Genomic DNA, 12,966 nt, shown 5'->3' with positions numbered 1-12,966 from the left:
TGGAGTCTCACTGATTCCCCACCATTGTCTTACATACTTCCATGGAGTCTCACTCATTCCCCACCATGGTCTTATGCTCTTCAATGGAGTCTTAATCATTCCCCACCATGGTCCTATTTACTTCTATGGAGTTTCACTCCTCCCGCCATTGTCCTATGTACGTCAAAGGAGTCTCACCTACCCCTCTAATGGCCTCATTTATATCCATGGAACATCGCCTACTGCTCACCAAGGTCCCAACACATCTGTGGAGTTTCACTCTTTCAACATCATTGTGTCATGCAGTTGAATGGAGTCTCATCATAATCTCAAACACAGTGTTGGAATCTCAGGTACTCCCTACCATGTTCCCATACACATCACTGGGGTCTCAGGTACTCCTCATCATCTTCTCATACACATCACTGGGGCCTTAGTACTCCCTATCATGGTCCCATATACATCACTGGGGCATCAGGTACTCCTCATCATGGTCACATACACATCACTGGGTCCTCTGGTACTCCTCATCAAGGTCCCATACACATCACTGGGGTGTCAGGTACTCCTCATCATGGTTTCATACACATCACTGGGGCACCAAGTACTACACATCATGGTCTCATACACATCAATGGGTCCTTAGGTACTCCTCATCAAGGTCCCACACACATCACTGGGGCGTTAGGTACTCCTCATTATGGCTTCATAGACATCACTGGAGTGTCAGGTACTCCTCATCATGGTCTCATACACATCAATGGGTCCTCGGGCACTCTCTCTCATGGTCTCATACACATCAATAGGTCCTCAGGTACTCCTCATCAAGGTCCACACACATCACTGGGGCGTCAGGTACTCCTCATCATGGTTTCATACACATCACCGGGGTGTCAGGTACTCCTCATCATGGTCTCATACACATCAATGGGTCCTCATGTACTCCTCATCATGGTTTCATACACATCACTGGGGCATCAGGTACTCCTCATCATGGTTTCATACATATCACTAGGGTGTCAGGTACTCCCCATCATGGTTTCATGTACATCACTGGAGCATCAGGTAATCCTCATCATGGTCTCATACACATCAATGGGTCCTCAGGTACTCCTCATCATGGTCCCATACACATCACTGGGTCCTCAGGTACTCCATATCATGGTCTCAAACACATCAATGGGTCCTCATGTGCTCCTCATCATGGTTTCATGCACATCATTGGGGTGTCAGGTACTCCTCATCATGGTCTCATACACATCAATGGGGTGTCAGGTACTCCTCATCATGGTTTCATACACATCACTGGGGTGTCAGGTACTCATCATCATGGTTTCATACACATCACTGGAGCGTCAGGTACTTCTCATCATGGTCTCATACACATCAATGGGTCCTCGGGCACTCCTCATCATGGTCTCATAAACATCAATGGGTCCTTAGGTACACCTTACCAAGGTCCCATACACATCACTGGGGCGTCAGGTACTACTCATCATGCTTTCATACACATCACTGGGGCGTCAGGAACTCCTCATCATAATCTCATACACATCAATGGGGCCTCAGGTACTCCTCATCATGGTCCCATACACATCACTGGGGCCTCAGGTACCCCCTATCATGGCCCCATACACATCACTGTGGCCTCAGTACTCCCTATCATGGTCTCATACACATCACTGGGGCGTCAGGTACTCCTCATCATGGTTTCATACAGATCACTGGGGTGTCAGGTACTCCTCATCATGATCTCATACACATCAATGGGTCTTCATGTACTCCTCATCATGGTTTCATACACATCACTGGGGCGTCAGGTACTCCTCATCATGGTTTCATACACATCACTGGGGTGTCAGGTACTCCTCATCATGGTTTCATACACATCACTGGAGTGTCAGGTACTCCTCATCATGGTCTCATACACATCAATGGGTCTTCCGGCCCTCTCTATCATGGTCTCATACACATCAATGGGTCCTCAGGTACTCCTCATCATGGTCCCATACACATCACTGGGGCATCAGGTACTTCTCATCATGCTTTGATACACATCACTGGGGCATCAGGTACTCCTCATCACGATCTCATACATATCAATGGGCCCTCAGGTACTCCTCATCATGGTCCCATACACATCACTGGGGCATCAGGTATTCCTTATCATGGTTTCATACACATCACTGGGGTGTCACGTACTCCTACTCATGGTCTCATACACATCAATGGGTCCTCATGTACTCCTCATCATGGTTTCATACACATCACTGGGGCGTCAGGTACTCCTCATCATGGTTTCATACATATCACTAGGGTGTCAGGTACTCCTCATCATGGTTTCATGTACATCACTGGAGCATCAGGTACTCCTCATCATGGTCTCATACACATCAATGGGTCCTCAGGTACTCCTCATCATGGTCCCATACACATCACTGGGTCCTCAGGTACTCCCTATCATGGTCTCAAACACATCAATGGGTCCTCATGTGCTCCTCATCATGGTTTCATGCACATCATTGGGGTGTCAGGTACTCCTCATCATGGTCTCATACACATCAATGGGGTGTCAGGTAGGGGTGGGTGGAATTTGCGTAGCCGCGTTACGCAAATCTCCGCGAAATGGTTTAAAATCTCCGCGAACACGCCGAAATTCTGCGAACACGCGGAATTGCTTGTTCGCGATGCTTTTTTCCTGTTCGCGACCGCTGTTTGCGTGCTCGGGGGAAATATCTCGCGAACACGCATTTTGAGATCGCAAACAAGCAAAAATTCTGCGAAGCCGCGGAAAGCAGAATTTTGGTCAATTCCGCGTTCTCCGCGGAGCGCGAAATTACCTAAATTCCGCAAATTCCGCGAGCGGCACGGAATTAACCGCCCAGGCCTAGTGTCAGGTACTCCTCATCATGGTTTCATACACATCACTGGGGTGTCAGGTACTCATCATCATGGTTTCATACACATCACTCGAGCGTCAGGTACTTCTCATCATGGTCTCATACACATCAATGGGTCCTCGGGCACTCCTCATCGTGGTCTCATAAACATCAATGGGTCCTTAGGTACGCCTTACCAAGGTCCCATACACATCACTGGGGCGTCAGGTACTACTCATCATGCTTTCATACACATCACTGGGGCATCAGGAACTCCTCATCATAATCTCATACACATCAATGGGGCCTCAGGTACTCCTCATCATGGTCCCGTACACATCACTGGGGCCTCAGGTACCCCCTATCATGGCCCCATACACATCACTGTGGCCTCATTACTCCCTATCATGGTCTCATACACATCACTGGGGCGTCAGGTACTCCTCATCATGGTTTCATACACATCACTGGGGTGTCAGGTACTCCTCATCATGATCTCATACACATCAATGGGTCTTCGTGTACTCCTCATCATGGTTTCATACACATCACTGGGGCGTCAGGTACTCCTCATCATGGTTTCATACACATCACTGGGGTGTCAGGTACTCCTCATCATGGTTTCATACACATCACTGGAGTGTCAGGTACTCCTCATCATGGTCTCATACACATCAATGGGTCTTCCGGCCCTCTCTATCATGGTCTCATACACATCAATGGGTCCTCAGGTACTCCTCATCATGGTCCCATACACATCACTGGGGCATCAGGTACTTCTCATAATGCTTTCATAAACATCACTGGGGCATCAGGTACTCCTCATCACGATCTCATACATATCAATGGGGCCTCAGGTACTCCTCATCATGGTCCCATACACATCACTGGGGCCTCAGGAACTCCCTATCATGGTCTCATACATATCAATGGGTCCTCATGTACTCCTCATCATGGTTTCATACACATCATTGGGGCATCAGGTACTCCTCATCATGGTCTCATACACATCAATGGGTCCTCAGGTACTCCTCATCAAGGTCCCATACACATCACTGGGGCCTCAGGTACTCCCTCTCATGGTCTCATACACATCAATGGGTCCTCAGTACTCTCTAGCATGGTCTCATACAAATCACTGAGGCATCAGGTACTCCTCATCATCGTCCCATACACATCACTGGGGCCTCAGGTACTCTCTATCATGGTCTCATACACATCAACGGGTCCTCATGTACTCCTCATCATGGTTTCATACAAATCACTGGGGCGTCAGGTACTCCTCATCATGGTCTCATTATATCAATGGGTCCTCAGGAACTCCTCATCAAGGTCCCATACACATCACTGGGGCCTCAGGTACTCCTCATCATGGTTTCATACACATCAATGGGGCCTCAGGTACTCCACATCATCGTTTCATACACATCACTGGGGCATCAGGTACTCCTCATTATGGTCTCACACACATCAATAGGTCCTCAGGCACTCCTCATCAAGGTCCCATACACATAACTGTGGCCTCAGGTACTCCTCATCAAGGTCCAATACACTTCAATTTGTCCCCATGTACTCCTCATCATGGTTTCATACACATCACTGGGTCCTCAGTGTAGGAGAGTAGGGTCTGCTATCCTATGGTCACCCCAAATTTTTGCTTTTTGCTTCACTGGTTTTTGACATATTGAGGCTGTGGGCCTGCCAATCAGACCCCCAGCCTGCTGTTCTCTCTACTAAATTAAAACTATGCACCCTAGGTGCATAACCAATTGGAAGTGGATCACCCTGTCAGCCCCTGTACCAGTGTACACTAGGTACCCAGGGCATTGGTGTACCCAAGGCCTGCCAAGGGCTGAAGCATGTCTTATGCCACCCCAGGCTTGGCCTAACAATTTGACACAACTGGCTGATCACTCAGCTGGGGTAAGTTGGTGTAATCACCTCTTACTTAGGTGTAGTATACCTATACCTAACCTTAAATGGGACACCTGGTAACCTATAAGTCACTCCTATGGCAGGCCTTAACAATCCTGAAGGCAGAGTGCTTGGTTCCATGTGAGATGGTGCTCTGGCATGAGCTGAGCCTGTCTGCAGTGGTCGGAACAACTTCCTTCTACTGTTTCCAGATATCGTCATACCATATACTCTTAAGTGCATTATGAACCTCGCGGTTAAATGCTATCTTTGGTTTGGCTTTATCAAAACATGTCGAGTAAGGTGTCATACGAATTGGAATACTAACCCCTCGCCAATTCTGGTGACGGGGTTAGCATTCCACCCTTCTAGAGGGACACGACATGTACAGTACCTGAAACCCGGGTAAAATCCGACATAGCCTCAGCTCCACAAAATGGATGCTGCCACCACAGACACAAGTCTGCCCTCCTGCTGCTGGGAGTCCTTCCAGCTTGGGAGGTGTGGACAAAGGGTTTCCTGCCAGGGGAGGTGCGTGCACCACCCCAGACAGGATTTTGTGTATTGGTCAGGTAGGGCTTGAAAGAAACCAGACATGCCTGTGGCTCACAAGGAGCCTCGGTGCATATGCCAGTTCAAACCGGTCCTGGGGCACACCAGTCCCGGGCCTGGGGCGAGCTGGACAAAGGATTGGGGGTGTAACCACCCCCCTTCCTGGTCCCACCCATAGGGAGGGACCTAGCAGGTAGTCCGGCCCCTAGAATCCGCTTAAAGGTAGGAGCTGTGTCCTAAGACTTCAGACATCCTGGAATCAACTTAACACTAAGAAGAAGACGGGAACTTCGACGCTCTGCTGCACAGAGGACTGAAGCCAATCTCCCCTGTGGTCAGGGAGTGACCACCTTGCTAACGCAAGCACCATCCAGTGAATCAACGTCTGCTTTGCCGCCGCCGGAGCCCGAGCCCAGAGACTGACAAGACCTGGACCTCCAGACCTCTCACCGCCCGATCCACAGTCCCTGAAAAGAGGAGACCCGTGGAGGCACCGAGACACGTGGAGCCAGCCATCTTGGATCGACTACGACAAGCTGACAAGTGCAACAACCGAGGCTCCCTCCAAGTTGTGCTTTGGGAGCTGAGAAGCCCAACTCTCGAGCAGCATTTGCACCAAAGGTGAGCCCTCCAGCATCTCCACGATCTGCGTGGGGCCCTTCTGCATTTTGCCACTCGACGCGCCTAACCGGTTGCTGGCCCGCTGGCTAGTGGCCATCTTGGCGACGAACTCTACGAAAAACACCGCTGGTCTGGTTGCTCCAGACTGGCCCTTGCTCCTCTCCAAAGGAGCAATCCTTCTGACCTTGCTGGTCAGAACCAACAGCTGATTTCCGAATCCTCCTACAATTGCTTTTGCCAAGGCTTGTTTGCTTCGACCAAGTCGCCGACACCGCCGACAGCGAGAGCCTGCGTGGGACAGCTCGTGAGCCGACTCCTGGACGTCGTCGACCTTCAGGGACCACGTGGCTGCGGAGACAAGCTACCCCTCATCACCTGTTTGCACCCGACATCGCCTGGCACCTACCTGGTGCCACGCCGGTCACTGGCTAGTGACTGTGAACACTGTCCCCTCTGCTTTCAGGTCTTCTGCAACTCCGATCCACCCTTGGATCCACCGCTTCTCTCCCGGACCGACCGCCTGCAGCATCTTTGTCCCAGGCTCAACGGAACAGATAGAAGAAACCCGACGCACTTTGAGGCCTATGCACCCGCTTCCTGTGGGTGAGGTAAAGCTGGTACTCCGGTGCCCAAGTGTCGTAATACATCTCTAGTGCCTGTGTTCCAAATCTTAAGTTCCTAGTTAACCCGGAAGATCTCCTTTGCAGTAACTTAGTACTTTTTACGCACCCATTGAAACCTATGGGAGCACGCGTGTGACTATTTGCTCTGCACACGCCACCCGTGGACCTCCTGGTCACTAACTGACGTTAGCTCCTTGTAGGCCCAGCGATTCTAGAGGCCTTAGGCCTTTTCCCTTTTCTGTTCGTGGTACTTATACCACTATTTTAGTATATGGTTCGAGTGGCCACCAGGGCCTATCCATATAAAGTGCAACTTCTGTGTATTCTGTGATAATCTTGTTTGACGATTTGTGCTCCTGTGCTCATAAAGAGACTAGGGGTCACTTTGAGAAATAAATACATATATATTTTGAATATATATCTGTGTGGTGTCCTTTCATTGGTATAAAAGGGGGTTGCATTTGGTAAAACAGCTGGCTTAACACGCTTCACGAGTTTAGCCTCAAAGACTGCTTAGCCTACGCTACCACTAGGGCAGCTAGTCCGAAAAGGTTGACTTACAACCACACCATAAGGGTTGCTTGGCATGGTACAAGGTGATCACTTTAACTAGTGAGCATCATATACCAGGCCAACTTCTCACATTGGTGAGCAGCGGTTGGATTTGAGCTTGCTGTGTTTTACCATTGTAATCTCTTGGTTACCAATTGAAAGATCACATAGGTACCTGTAGGTACATATAAAACAAGATTAGATATACATAAGTTCTACTGAACTTAGTTGTTGTAGAGCAAAGGGAGTAGCATACCCTGACTACAACTACTAGATAGGTTTAGTAGGTAAACCCAAGTGTAGGTAGATTGCAACACATCCACCCACACTTAAGAGCAATGGCCGGGGCAGAGGGGTCCACTGTACCCATCTCTGTTGAGAGTGACCCCCAGAGGGCACCATCCAGCTTTGCTACCCTTAATCAGAATGAGCTCAGGCATTTGGCAACTCTTAGGGGCCTTAAACAGCCCAAGAACCCTAACTCTGCTGAGCTCAGAGAACTCTTACAAAATGATGAGAATCAGAGAGAACTCAAGAAAGCTTCCCAGTTAGCCCCCTTAGGGTCAGGAACAGGAGGCCCCCCTTCTGAAGATACTACAGAGGTACCCAGTTCCAATAGCCATCCCTTAGATGAGAATCATACTACAGGGGAGGAAAGTGGTGAGGATACAGAAAGTAGTGATGATGAAGGGAGAACTAGCCCAGTGCCAAGTATTATACTTGGCCCAGCTAAACTAAGGCTATTGGGGACTGACAATGGGTTCACCCCATTGGATCTCCCCAGTGGACTTAACACAGGGCTTGGGAGGCAAAGGAATCGCTCAGGTGACTCCAATGCTTCTCATGGCTCTAGAGGCTCTCAAGGTCACTCCAGGAAAAGGATGACCACCCCTCAGAGGAGGGAACATGAGGCCAGAATGCAGGAAGCCCAGCTGAGGATCAGGAAGCAGGAGCTAGAAGTAGCCCTGATGGAAGAAAAACTGAACAAGGCTAGGCAACCTAGAGAGAGTGGGTCTATACCCACTGGTGGCAGCATTGTCTCTAAGGACAAAGATAGGGTCTTTGACAATAGGAACCTGTCTAAGGTTGTGCCCCCCTACAAAAGTGGGGATGACATCCACAGATGGATAACTGCTCTTGAGAGAGCCTGCAAAGTACAGCAGGTTCCTGAAGACCAGTGGGCAGCAATCCTCTGGCTCTCCTTTGAAGGAAGAGGCAGAGACCGACTCCTCACTGTTAGAGAAGAGGATGTCAGAAACTACAGAGTCCTGAAGAGTGTTCTGGTAGATGGGTTAGGCTTAACCACTGAACAGTACAGGTTAATGTTCAGAGACACCCAAAAGACACAGACTCAGGACTGGTCTGAATATGTTGAATGTGCCACTAAGGCTTTGGAGGGTTGGTTGCTGGGAAGTAAGGTATCTGATTTTACAGGATTGTATAATTTGATGATGAGAGAACAGATTTTAAATAACTGTCAAAACCAGCAACTGCATCAACACTTGGTTGACTCAGATCAGACCTCTCCCCAAGAATTGGGAAAGAAGGCAGACAAATGGGACAGAACCAGGGTTAAGCAAAAGAACCAGAACCAGGGCCAAGGGGGTGATCAGAAGAAAACAGACCAAAAGGGTGGAGATCAGAAACCTAAAGACCAGAAGTCTTCAACAGGGCCCCAAACTACTGCTAAGGAGGGTGGGTCCCAACAACAGTCCAAAAAGAAGAAAGAAGGTCAAAAGAAACCCTGGTGCAATCATTGCAAAAATACAACTCACTGGACTAGTGATTGCAAAAAGGGTGGAGCCCCCAACACTGTTGCCCCTAAGGCACCTGCTCCCAGTACTACTGTTAGCAGTGTTGGTCCCCAGACAAAGGGTGTAGTGGGAATCACTATGGGAACTGAAGGAGATTCTGACTTAGACAGAACCCTGACACAGGCAGTCTTGATCTGTGATGGGGACATTGATTTGTCCCTGACTGTGAGCCCCAGTAACCTGGGCAAGTACAGGCAGACTCCTTTAATTAATGACAAAGTGGCTCAAGCCTACAGGGACACATGTGCCAGTGTCACTATGGTGACACCAGGCTTTGTGGACCCTGGACAGTACATACCAGGTGAGAACTACCTGGTGACCAATGCCAGCAATGCCACTACTTCACATAGTGTGGCAGTTGTTAACTTCTCATGGGGAGGGGTAACTGGCCTCAAAAGGGTTGTGGTTAGTGCAGACCTCCCAGTAGAATGTTTGTTGGGCAATGACCTAGAGAGTTCTCTATGGTCAGAAGTGGAGTACAGGACTCATGCAGAGATGTTAGGTATATCATCACATGTCCTTGCTGTGACCAGGTCACAGGCCAAAAAGTGCCTCACTGAACCTCAGGTCTTGGATCCTGGGACAATGGACCAAGCACCTACCAAGAAGACGAACAGGAGGGTCAAGGCTGTGCCTTCCCCCCTTCCTCAGAGTGATGATCAGCCTTCCCAGGAAGCTGATCTAGAGGACCCTGAAGGAACTGTCCCTGAAGAGCTTGAACCTGATCAGGTTGAGTTTCTGGGGACAGGGGGACCTTCAAGGGCTGACTTGAGGCAGGCTCAGTTATCCTGTCCCTCTCTTGAACCCCTCAGACAGCTGGCTGCTGCTGAGGCTGCTGGGAATGCTCAAGGTACCCATAAAGTGTATTGGGATGAAGGGCTCCTTTATTCAGAGGCTAGAGACCCCAAGCCTGGTGCTACCAGGAGGTTGGTTATACCTCTGCAATTTAGGGGCTTCCTTCTTACCTTGGCCCATGACATTCCTTTAGCAGGACACTTAGGCCAGAACAAGACTTGGGACAGACTTGTCCCTCACTTTCACTGGCCTCACATGAATGAAGATACAAAGGAGTTTTGTCGCTCCTGTGTTACCTGCCAAGCCAGTGGCAAATCAGGTGGCACAACAAAGGCCCCCCTAATACCACTACCTGTGGTGGGGGTCCCCTTTGAAAGAGTGGGAATAGACATAGTGGGTCCCATGGATCCTCCCACTGCATCTGGGCACAGATTTATACTGGTGGTAGTGGATCATGCCACCAGGTATCCAGAGGCAATTCCCCTTAGGACCACTACAGCACCTGTTGTGGCCAGGGCCCTGCTGGGAGTATTCTCCAGAGTGGGGTTTCCTAAGGAGGTAGTATCTGACAGAGGTACCAACTTTATGTTAGGATACTTGACAGCTATGTGGAAGGAATGTGGTGTCAACTACAAGTTCACCACCCCTTATCACCCACAATGCAATGGGCTTGTTGAGAGATTCAACAAGACCCTAAAGGGTATGATCAAAGGATTACCTGAAAAGCTCAGGCGAAGATGGGACATCCTTCTACCCTGCCTTCTGTTTGCTTACAGAGAGGTCCCACAAAAAGGAGTTGGCTACAGCCCCTTTGAATTGTTGTTTGGGCACCCTGTGAGAGGCCCACTGTGTTTGGTGAAGGAAGGCTGGGAGTTACCTCTCAAAAAGCCTAAGCTAGACATAGTGGACTATGTACTTGGTCTCCGCTCCAGGATGGCTGAGTATATGGAGAAGGCATCCAAAAACCTTGAGGCAAGCCAGGCCTTACAGAAAGCTTGGCATGACCAAAAGGCTGTCTTGGTTGAGTTTCAGCCAGGACAGAAGGTATGGGTGTTGGAGCCAGTGGCCCCAGCAGCACTCCAAGACAAATGGTCTGGACCCCATACAATCCTGGAAAAGAAGGGAGAGGTCACCTACTTGGTCGACCTAGGAACTCCCAGGAGTCCCCACAGGGTACTCCATGTTAACAGGCTTAAAGCATATGCTGACAGGGCAGACATGGGCTTGCTCATGGCTACAGATGAGGGACAGGAGGAAGAGAGTGACCCTCTCCCAGACCTGTTGTCTCAGAACCCTGAAGATGGCTCAGTTGAAGGAGTGACCCTTGGAGGCAACCTCACTGCCCATCAGCAGACTGAATGTAGACAGGTTCTACAATCATTTTCACATATGTTTTCCTTGATACCTAGTCAAACTGACTGGTGTACCCATGTGGTGGACACTGGTGACAGTCTGCCTGTAAAGAACAAGCTTTACAGACAACCTGACCACGTCAGGGACTGTATAAAGGCTGAGGTACATAAAATGCTGGAATTAGGTGTCATTGAACCCTCAGAGAGCCCCTGGGCTAGCCCAGTGGTTCTGGTCCCCAAACCTCACACCAAAGATGGCAAGAGAGAGATGAGGTTCTGTGTGGATTACAGAGGACTCAATGCTGTCACCAGGACAGATGCACACCCTATTCCAAGGGCAGATGAGCTCATAGACAAACTAGCTTCTGCAAAGTTTTTGAGCACATTTGACTTAACAGTTGGCTATTGGCAAATCAGATTAGCTGAGGAGTCTAAGGCCAAAACAGCATTCTCAACCCCAGGTGGGCACTACCAGTTTGTGGTGATGCCCTTTGGTCTGAAGAATGCACCTGCCACCTTCCAAAGGCTGGTGAACCAAGTCCTTACTGGGTTGGATGACTTTTGCGCAGCATATCTTGATGACATTGCTGTCTTTAGCTCCACCTGGGAGGATCACCTGATCCACCTGAAGAAGGCTCTTGAGGCTCTGCAAAAGGCAGGCCTCACTATCAAGGCTACAAAGTGCCAGATAGGGCAGAGTAAGGTTGTATATTTGGGCCACCTTGTAGGTGGAGGCCAAGTTCAACCACTGGAGAGTAAGATACAATCCATCAAGGACTGGTCCCCTCCAACCACCCAGACTCAAGTTCGAGCTTTCTTGGGCTTGACTGGGTACTACAGGAAGTTTGTTAAGAACTATGGGTCCATTGTGACTCCTCTTAATGATCTGACATCCAAGAAGATGCCCAAAAAGGTTCAGTGGACAGTAAGCTGTCAAAAGGCATTTGATGACCTGAAGGAGGCCATGTGCTCTGCACCTATCCTGAAAAGTCCTGACTACTCCAAAGAGTTTATTGTCCAAACAGATGCTTCTGAGTTGGGTGTGGGAGCTGTGCTGTCACAACTTAATGTAGATGGTCAAGACCAACCCATTGCTTTTATTAGCAGAAGGTTGACCCCCAGAGAGAAGAATTGGTCAGCTATTGAGAGGGAGGCCTTTGCTGTGGTGTGGGCCCTGAAGAAGCTGAGGCCATACTTGTTTGGCACTCACTTCAAGATTCAGACCGACCATAAGCCCCTCTTGTGGCTAAATCAGATGAAGGGTGAAAACCCCAAACTGCTTAGGTGGTCCATTTCCCTACAGGGGATGGACTTTACAGTGGAGCACCGGCCAGGTACTGACCATGGGAATGCAGATGGTCTCTCCAGGTACTTCCACTTAGGACATGAAGACGAGACTGGTCAAGGCTAGTTTAATGTCCCAGCGTTTGGGGGGGGGGGGTTGTGTAGGAGAGTAGGGTCTGCTATCCTATGGTCACCCCAAATTTTTGCTTTTTGCTTCACTGGTTTTTGACATATTGAGGCTGTGGGCCTGCCAATCAGACCCCCAGCCTGCTGTTCTCTCTACTAAATTAAAACTATGCACCCTAGGTGCATAACCAATTGGAAGTGGATCACCCTGTCAGCCCCTGTACCAGTGTACACTAGGTACCCAGGGCATTGGTGTACCCAAGGCCTGCCAAGGGCTGAAGCATGTCTTATGCCACCCCAGGCTTGGCCTAACAATTTGACACAACTGGCTGATCACTCAGCTGGGGTAAGTTGGTGTAATCACCTCTTACTTAGGTGTAGTATACCTATGCCTAACCTTAAATGGGACACCTGGTAACCTATAAGTCACTCCTATGGCAGGCCTTAACAATCCTGAAGGCAGAGTGCTTGGTTC

This window comes from Triturus cristatus, chromosome 12 (genome assembly GCF_964204655.1).
Source record: "Triturus cristatus chromosome 12, aTriCri1.1, whole genome shotgun sequence".
Lineage (NCBI taxonomy): Eukaryota > Metazoa > Chordata > Amphibia > Caudata > Salamandridae > Triturus > Triturus cristatus.
Note: the sequence above shows the minus strand (reverse complement) of the source record.